At 50.6% G+C, this 8,065-nt stretch overlaps 1 long non-coding RNA gene across 1 annotated transcript; it reads left to right on the forward strand.

The window, feature by feature from the left end:
• The first annotated feature begins 6,303 nt into the window (after nucleotides 1-6,303).
• On the forward strand, nucleotides 6,304-7,751 carry LOC131897848 (uncharacterized). Its single transcript, XR_009375813.1, has 3 exons — nucleotides 6,304-6,405; nucleotides 6,703-6,857; nucleotides 7,554-7,751. It is a non-coding gene; the product is annotated as an uncharacterized LOC131897848 (long non-coding RNA).
• Nucleotides 7,752-8,065: the final 314 nt, after the last annotated feature.

The raw sequence follows: 8,065 nt of genomic DNA on the forward strand, positions 1-8,065 counted from the left end.
GATTTGCCTGCATCTATGTATGGGCACCAGGTGTGTGCCTGGTGCCCCAGGGTGTCAGTTCTCTTGGAACTGGAGTTACAAATGGTTTATGAACCACCGTGTGGGTACTGGGAATCTGGGAATCGAGCCTGGATCCTCTGGAAGAGCAGCCATTGCTCTTAACGGCTGAGCCATTTCTCCAGCCCAAGACCCATCTTTAAAGAAGAGGAAATTTTCAGGTCCTTTGCTGGGTAGGGTAGCTCGTGCTTGTAAACCCAGCACTCTAGAGTTGGAGGCAGAAGGATGGAGAGTTTAAAGTTAGCCTCAGCTATGTAGTAAGTTAAAGGACAGTTGGGGGGGCGGTTATGAGAGTCTACCTAAAAACATGACAAGACTGCACAAAAGCCTGACCTCAAAGTGCCTGGCTGACTGCTTACCCTCTAGAGAGAATTATTGGAGAATAATTGGCATCAATTCCAGGGACTGCTGTCATTTGTTAATCCCTTACTCTAAACACTTCCAGTCATCAAGTCCCTAACAGCTGGGGAAACTGAGGCTCACGCAGATAAAGTGACTTGGAGTCGCCACTAGGAATGTCAGCACAGAGATTCGAACCCACTTTAGAAGTATCACGGACTCTGCCCTTTTCGGCCACCAGAGGGCACACACAACCACATCCACATTTGCCATTTCTGCCGGTCTCTGAAAGGCCTGGCCCTGGCTGGAGGGGGAGGAGCCTGCTTTGAGTTGCAGTTCTCACATTCCCTGAGGCCCTAGAACACAGGTGATACCAGGATTCTGAGCCTCACTGGACTCACCTCTCCAGAGGACTTAGTAAACACAGCCTAAACCACAGGACTGCTAGGATGAAAGACCAGCCCTTGGGATTGGGGACCAGGTGCTGGGCACCCCAGAGGTACAGCAGTAGGTATGCATGATCAGTGGGGACAATGCTGTGACAGTACACACACACACACACACACACACACACACACACACACACACACACACATACAGTGGTCCATGCTACTCTGCAGCCTGGGTGCCTTCTAAGCATGCTATAATAGTCTAAAGCAGTGGTTCTCAACCTTCCTAATGCTGTGATCCTTGAATACAGTTCCTCATGTTGTAGTGACCCCCCAACCATAAAATTATTTTCCTTGCCACTTCACAACTGTCATTTTGCTACTGTTATGAATCATAATGTAAATATCCGTGTTTTCCAATGGTCTTAGGTGACCCCTTTGAGTCAGTCTACCCCCCAAATGGGTCGTGACCCACAAGTTGAGAACCACTGGTCTAAAGCCACTACACAGAGGAGTGCATCTGTAAGGACCCGAGTTCAGACCCCAGCACCCTTGTAAGAAGCTAGGCATAGTCTTCCAAGCACCATAACCCAAGAGCCGAAGGAGGCAGAGACAGGAGGGTCCCTGGAGCTCACTGGGCAGCCAGCCTTGCTGAATGAGTGTCCCCAGGTTCAGCAACAGATTCTCTGAGAAAATGGGGTGGAGCCAGGCATACTGGCTCTCTGTGAGTTCCAGGCCAGCCAGGGCTACATAGAGAGACCTGGTCTCAAAATAGTAATAATAATAATAATTATTATTATTATAGTAATCATAAATAAGGTGGAGAATAATGAACATCTTTGGCCTCCACATGAAGTTGGGCATTAGCCTATGTTTAATAGCCTGAGGCCTGGGGTCCAATCTCTGCCATCAAAAAGAGCCCCAACACTCAGGCTTGATTTTATATTACATGAATGAAATTGAAATTTGCCTCTTTGTTATATGTTGTATAGTCTTCTATGTGTGTGTTTGGGTTTGTTTTTTGTTTTTGTTTGTGTGTGTGTGTGTGTGTGTGTGTGTGGTTTTTTGAGACAGGGTTTCTCTGTAGCTTTGGATTTTGTCCTGGAACATGCTCTGTAGACCAGGCTGGCCTCAAACTCACAGAGATCCGCCTGCCTCTGCCTCCCCAGTGCTGGAATTAAAGGCATGCGCCACCACCACCTAGCATGTTTGGGTTTTTGTTGTTTGTTAAGATAAGGTCTCGGGCTGGAGAGATGGCTCAGCACTGACTGCTCTTCCAGAGGACCCGGGTTCAATTCCCAGGACCCACAAGACAACAGCTGTCTGTAACTCCAGTTCCAGGGGACCCGACACCCTTATACAGACATCCCTGCAGGCAAAACACCAATGCACATTTTAAAAAAGGGAGGGGGTCAGGTTTCATTATGTAACCTTGGATGGCCTGCATCTCGCTCTGTAGACCAGCCTGGCCTGGAGCTCACAGAGATCCGCCTGGCTCTGCCTCCCAAGTACTGGAGTGAGAGGTATGTGCTACCATGCCTGGCTGTTGTGCAGCTTTTTCTTTCTTCCTTTTTCTTTCTTTTTTTTTTTTTCTTTGTTTTTCAAGACAGGGTTTCTCAGTGTAGTTTTGGTGCCTGTCCTGGATCTCACTCTGTAGACCAGGCTGGCCTCGAACTCAGAGATCCGCCTGCCTCTGCCTCCTGAGTGCTGGGATTAAAGGCGTGTGCCACCACCACCCGGCCTGTTGAGCAGTTTTAACGTGATGAAGCAGCGTCCACAGGGGTGCAGCAGTATTCCCATCCAATCCCCTGCTGCCGAACACTTGGATTGCTTCCAACTGTTTCACAAGTGTGCTGATTGACACATCTGGCGTTTTCCTTCTTAGAGAGATGTCCAAACCTTCTTGCTGCTACTTCAAAAAAAGTTCCAAGTGTCATGCATGGGCAGGACAAAGGACACATAAACTTTTCTAGACCCTTAGGATCCACAAGGACCATTGTCACTTCAGTTTCCTGAAGGGAAAAGCATCCTTCCAGCTGAGAAGCAACCAGCAGCAGCCAGGCAGGGCCCATGAGAAACTTCTCCCATGGTGACGCTATCTACTACTTCTCCAGCTGCAGGGACCGGTAATGAGCTCCCTGTCTTGGGGCAGATTCAACCAGGTGCTGTGTAACTCTGCCCTGGGAAGCCAGCATCAACGGGAAGGGTACTAGTTAAGGTGAGGTTATGAATCTTTTTTTTTTTTTTTTTTTTTTTTTTTGGTTTTTCGAGACAGGGTTTCTCTGTGTAGCTTTGCACCTTTCCTGGGACTCACTTGGTAGCCCAGGCTGGCCTCGAACTCACAGAGATCCGCCTGGCTCTGCCTCCCGAGTGCTGGGATTAAAGGCGTGCGTGCGCCGCCGCCGCCGCCGCCGCCGCCGCCGCCGCCGCCGCCGCCGCCGCCGCCGCCGCTGCCGCCACCACCACCCGGCTCAGGTTATGAATCTTTAAGGAACCTCTTCATCTCTCAGGGCCTCTCGGACTGAAATAGAAAGTTCCATTTCTCCTTCACACTTTAGATCTCCCTCACCACTTCTGCTAGGGCTGTCCACAGGTTCTTGCACTATGATCCAGTTGCTGCCCACACCCCTGGCCACTGAAACTGGTGGGCATGCGTATCAGGCAGATCTGGCCTCACCTGTGTATGAACCAGGATGTCAGGGCTGGAGAGGAAGGTACCTCAGGCATAGTTGCTGTTCCGTCTCTGCTACTTCCCAGTGCATGCCCTGGGGACAGACAACTTCATCTCTTTGAGCAGCAACTTTTCCAGTTAGTGGATTGGAGATGGCAGCCCTCCTATGGGGCATGTGCACCCAAGTATTGTAGGTCTCAGTCGGTAGCTGCAGTTCACCTTCTGTATATTTGTTTGTTTGAGACAGGGTCTTATGTAGCCCAGGCTGTCCTTGAATTTACTCTGTAGCCGAGGTTGACCTAGATCTCCCAGTCTTCTCCCTCCACCTCCTGAGCGCTGGGGTCACAGCTGTGTACCAGCATGCCAGGCTCATGTAATACTGAGGATCAAACCCGGGGCTTCAAGGATGCTGTCCAACTAAACTACACCCCACCCCTGTTGATTTGGGGTTAATCCATAAGAGACCATGGACAGGAGCTGCATGCTGGCACATGCCTGTGATCCAAGCACTCAGGAGGTTGAGGTAAGAGGATCAGGAGTCCAAGGCAGGCTGGGCTACATAGAGAGACCTGGCCTCAAAACAGAGACTGAAGACAGGATGTAGTGTTGTAGGCAGTCATCCACCCAGTGGGACTTGGGGGGCCTTGCTGGACATGTCTGGGGACCGAAACGCAGTGGCATCTGATACTTTCCAAATATGGTCACATCAGAGTCTTGGACCTCATATGCCCTTCCACATCCCTTGGAGAGTCAGGGGCTGTTTCCTCTTCATGAATCTGGCTGGGCCAGTGACTGTGAAGGAAGTGGCACTACCCCACTCTGCCAACTTCCACCACTAGCTTCCCCTTGTGCTGGCTGGCCCCCTGAGGTACCACATGAACATACATCTATCTACCCTGGCATGGCCTTGTTCTGGGGAAGCCCAGGAATCAGCTTTGCCAAGGGACCACATCTGAGGTGTTGTAGAATATTGTTTTAACCAGGCAAAGATGTGTTAACATTCATTTAGGCTGCAGAATGTTACTTTAAGTGTGTAAAGGTGTGTTGCTTTTGTTCATGCTGCATTTGTTTAGTTATGCAAGGATGGGTTGTCTTTGTTTCACCTTGCCTGCCTAAGGTACCTGGTCCAATAAAGAACGGAACGACCAATAGCTAGGCAGAGAAAAGATAGGGGGGGCTGGTGGGCAGAGAGAATAGAAAAGAGGGAAATCTAGGCTTGAGAGAATGAAAAAGAAGAACGGGAGGAACAAGAGAAGGAAGAGGAGAATGAGGGAGACACCCGCCAGCCAGGTATAGAGAAACAGTGAAAGTAAGATATAGAAGAAAGGTAATAAGCCCTGAGGTAAAAGGTAGATAAAGAGAAACAGGTTAATTTAAGTTAAAAGAGCCAGCCAGAAACATGCCAAAGCTAGGCCAAGCATTCAGAACTAGTAATAAGTCTCTGTGTCATAATTTGGGAGCTGGTTGGTGGCCCAAAAAGAAAAAGCCTGGTACACGGAGGCTACACAGAGAAAGGCAAATGTCTACCAGCTTCCCTCAGGCTAGGGACACAAACACAAGAAGGACTTGAGCCAGAACCTTTATACCAGGCCTCTCCCCAAATTATGACTCTCAGACATTTAGACATCTATCAAGATGCGGGTGTATTAGATTTCTGACTTTGGGGATGGTTGTTATGCAGCAATAGCTAACTGATACACGCAGGAAATCTTCCCTTTTCAGGGAAGGAATTCAATACTCTCTCCTGCCTGTAGTCCTGGCACTCTGGAAGCAGAGGAAGGTGGGGAATTCAGGGGTACAGCGCTTTGATGAGTGTTCTCAGAGCCATAGGATTAATCCCCTGAGTCTGATCCCTGAAACCCACTTAGGGATGGGAGAACCTATTCCTGGAAGTTGCTCTCTGACCTCCATATGGATACCATGGTATGTGTGTGTGTGTGCACACACACACATATTAAATAAACAAATGTATCAAGTAAGCACAGTGACTGGCATGGTAAGAGTTTAACAGATGGAACTGCTAGGATCCATATTGCTGATACCACTATTCTTCTTCTTCTTCTTTTTTTATATAATTTATTTAACTTTTTTTTGGCGGGGGGGGGGGAGCTGAAGATCGAACCCAGGGCCTAGCAAGCACTCTACCACTGAGCTAAATCCCCAACCCGTTAATTTTATTTTATGTGCATTGGTGTGAGGGTGTCAAATGCCCTGGAACTGGAGTTACAGACAGTCGTGAGCTGCCATGTGGGTGCTGGGAATTGAACCGGGGTCCTCTGGAAGAGCAGCCAGTGCCCTTAACCTCTGAGCCATCTCCCCAGCCCAGTACCACTATTCTTTTTCATTTTGTTGCGAGACAGGATCTCACTATGTATTCTTAGCTGTCCTGGAAACAGCCATGTAGACCAGGCTGACTTCAAACTCAGAGACCTGCCTTCCTCTGCCTCTGCTTCCAGAGTGCCAGGACTACAGGCACACACCACCCAGCTCTGTTTCCCCCAGAGCCCCCTCTAATCCCATGTCATCACCACGGCTCTCACCCTTCCATCCCACCCTCAAAGAACAGAATCTCCACGCTTCTCCCTCAGACTTCCCTCGGGCCTCCTGACGTCTCTAATCCACGTGCTTTCTTCACAGCTTCTCCCTGAAAGCAGAAGTGACAGGTTGGGGACAGAAATCAAGGCGGACTACCGGGGACAGCACATCCCTGGGAGCCTGTGTCTTTAAGAACTGGGGCGGGGCGAGCCTTGAAGGGCGTGTCTTAGGCGGGGAAAGGAGGACCGGGGCGTGGCCCGGCAGGGAAGTAGGCGGGACGGGGCTTGTGTGGGCGTGGCCCGGCTGCTCCTGGGCCCGGCTGCTCCTGGCCCCGGCTCTAGGGGCGGAAGGTCGTGTCGCGGGCCATCCGGCTGGAAGAAGGCTCCGAGCTTGGGGATCCAGGCCCCGCCCGAGGTAATAGGTAAGAGGAGCCTCGCAGCCCGAGGCTAACTAACTAACTTGAACTTCTCAACCCGGGTTCCACCTGGGACCCTAAACCAGAAAACTCTGCCCGGTTCCCATCCCCATCCCTCGCCATCAAGTCTGCCCACCTCACCAGCGCTCCACACAGGTGCCAGCGTGCTGGAGGCGCTCAATAGGTGCTCACTGGGAAATGAGTAAAAGAAATTGGTGGACAGTGGAGAGGAGACCTGTGTTGGGGACACGGGTGTTTGCCTGCCCCTGGGGTCAGCGCTCATGTCCATTTCACAGATGCGGACTCAGAGGCCATATGCCCAGACTTCTCCCAGGCTGCCCACATAGAAAACGGAGAGACGGAACTGGAAGGCTGTGTGTTTTTCCACTCTGTGCCCGTGCCAAGTGGAGTAGCTAGAACCAGAGGGAAGAGACTCTCTTCCTGTCAACAGGTGAGGAAGCATCTGGGATCCCTTCCCCTCCGTTGGGGGTCTCTTCCTGTCCTCCTCCCCCATCCCAAGGGAGATTGAGAAATGCTTGTGCAAAGAATCACACCCCCTCCAAAAAAAAAGAAAAATCGGATGGCCTCTGCCTCCCTGATTGCAAAAATAAAATGCACAAAACATGTGAGGCGGCTTGCCTAAGACTTGGAGCCAGTTTTCTGCTTGGAGAGAAAGATGAAGCCCTTTCCCCTCTGACTGGAGGGAAGTGGATTGTGCTGCAGCCCCACCCAACTCGGCTGCGGCTGGTCCCAGGCAGTTTAGGCGGCTTTGAGCCACACACTTCCCTCTGGGCCTCAATTTCCCCATCCAAGAACTGTTGGCTCTGTGGCTTTTTTTCTTGCCGCATGACCCTGGGCAGCCTGCTGAACTTCTGCCCCCAGCCCTCTGAACGCCCAAAGAGGGCCGGCCATGTGGTGTGTGGCACTTCTGCTGACTGTGAGGAATGAGAGTGACATCACTTCACCGTGCCTCAGTTTCCCCGCGTAGGGATCAAATGAGGCAGGCCCCTGGTGTGATGTGCTGGGCGCACTGCAAGACGTCAAAAGGGGTTGTGAGGTATGAGGCGCTGACCTCTCTGGGTTTTGGCCTGGTGGCCACAGCCAAGTCCACCTCGGAAGTATGGTTTTTTTTTTTTTTTTTTTTTAGGCTGGAACCCAGTGGCTGGTGCACGTTGAAATCTCAGCTACTGAGGAGGCTTGAGGCAAGAGAAACATGAGTTCCAGGTCAGCCTGGCAAATTTAGGAGAGAGAGCCTGTCTCAAAATAAAAAGGACGAGGAGGAGGGTAGAAGCTGGACATGGTTCACACCTGTAATCCTAGCGCTTTCAAACCAGAAGCAAGAGGATTGTCACTAGCTCAAGGACAGCCTGGTCTACATAGTGAATTCCAGGCTAGCCTGGCTCAAAACAAAACAAAACAAACAAACAAAAAAACAAAGCAAAACAAATCAACAAGGCTGGAGATTATAATCCAGTGCTACAATGCTTGCCTAGCATACATAAGCATACATAAGTCCCTAGGGTCCATATCCTGATGCCCTACCCAAAGGGGGGGAAAAAAACAAAACTCAAAAGTCTGAGTTCTTTGTTCTTAGGATTGGCTATTTCCCTTACTGATTTCATTCAGCTGACTGGCTTGCTCCCTAGGCATCTTCCAGGC

Source organism: Peromyscus eremicus, chromosome 23, assembly GCF_949786415.1.
Source record: "Peromyscus eremicus chromosome 23, PerEre_H2_v1, whole genome shotgun sequence".
NCBI lineage: Eukaryota > Metazoa > Chordata > Mammalia > Rodentia > Cricetidae > Peromyscus > Peromyscus eremicus.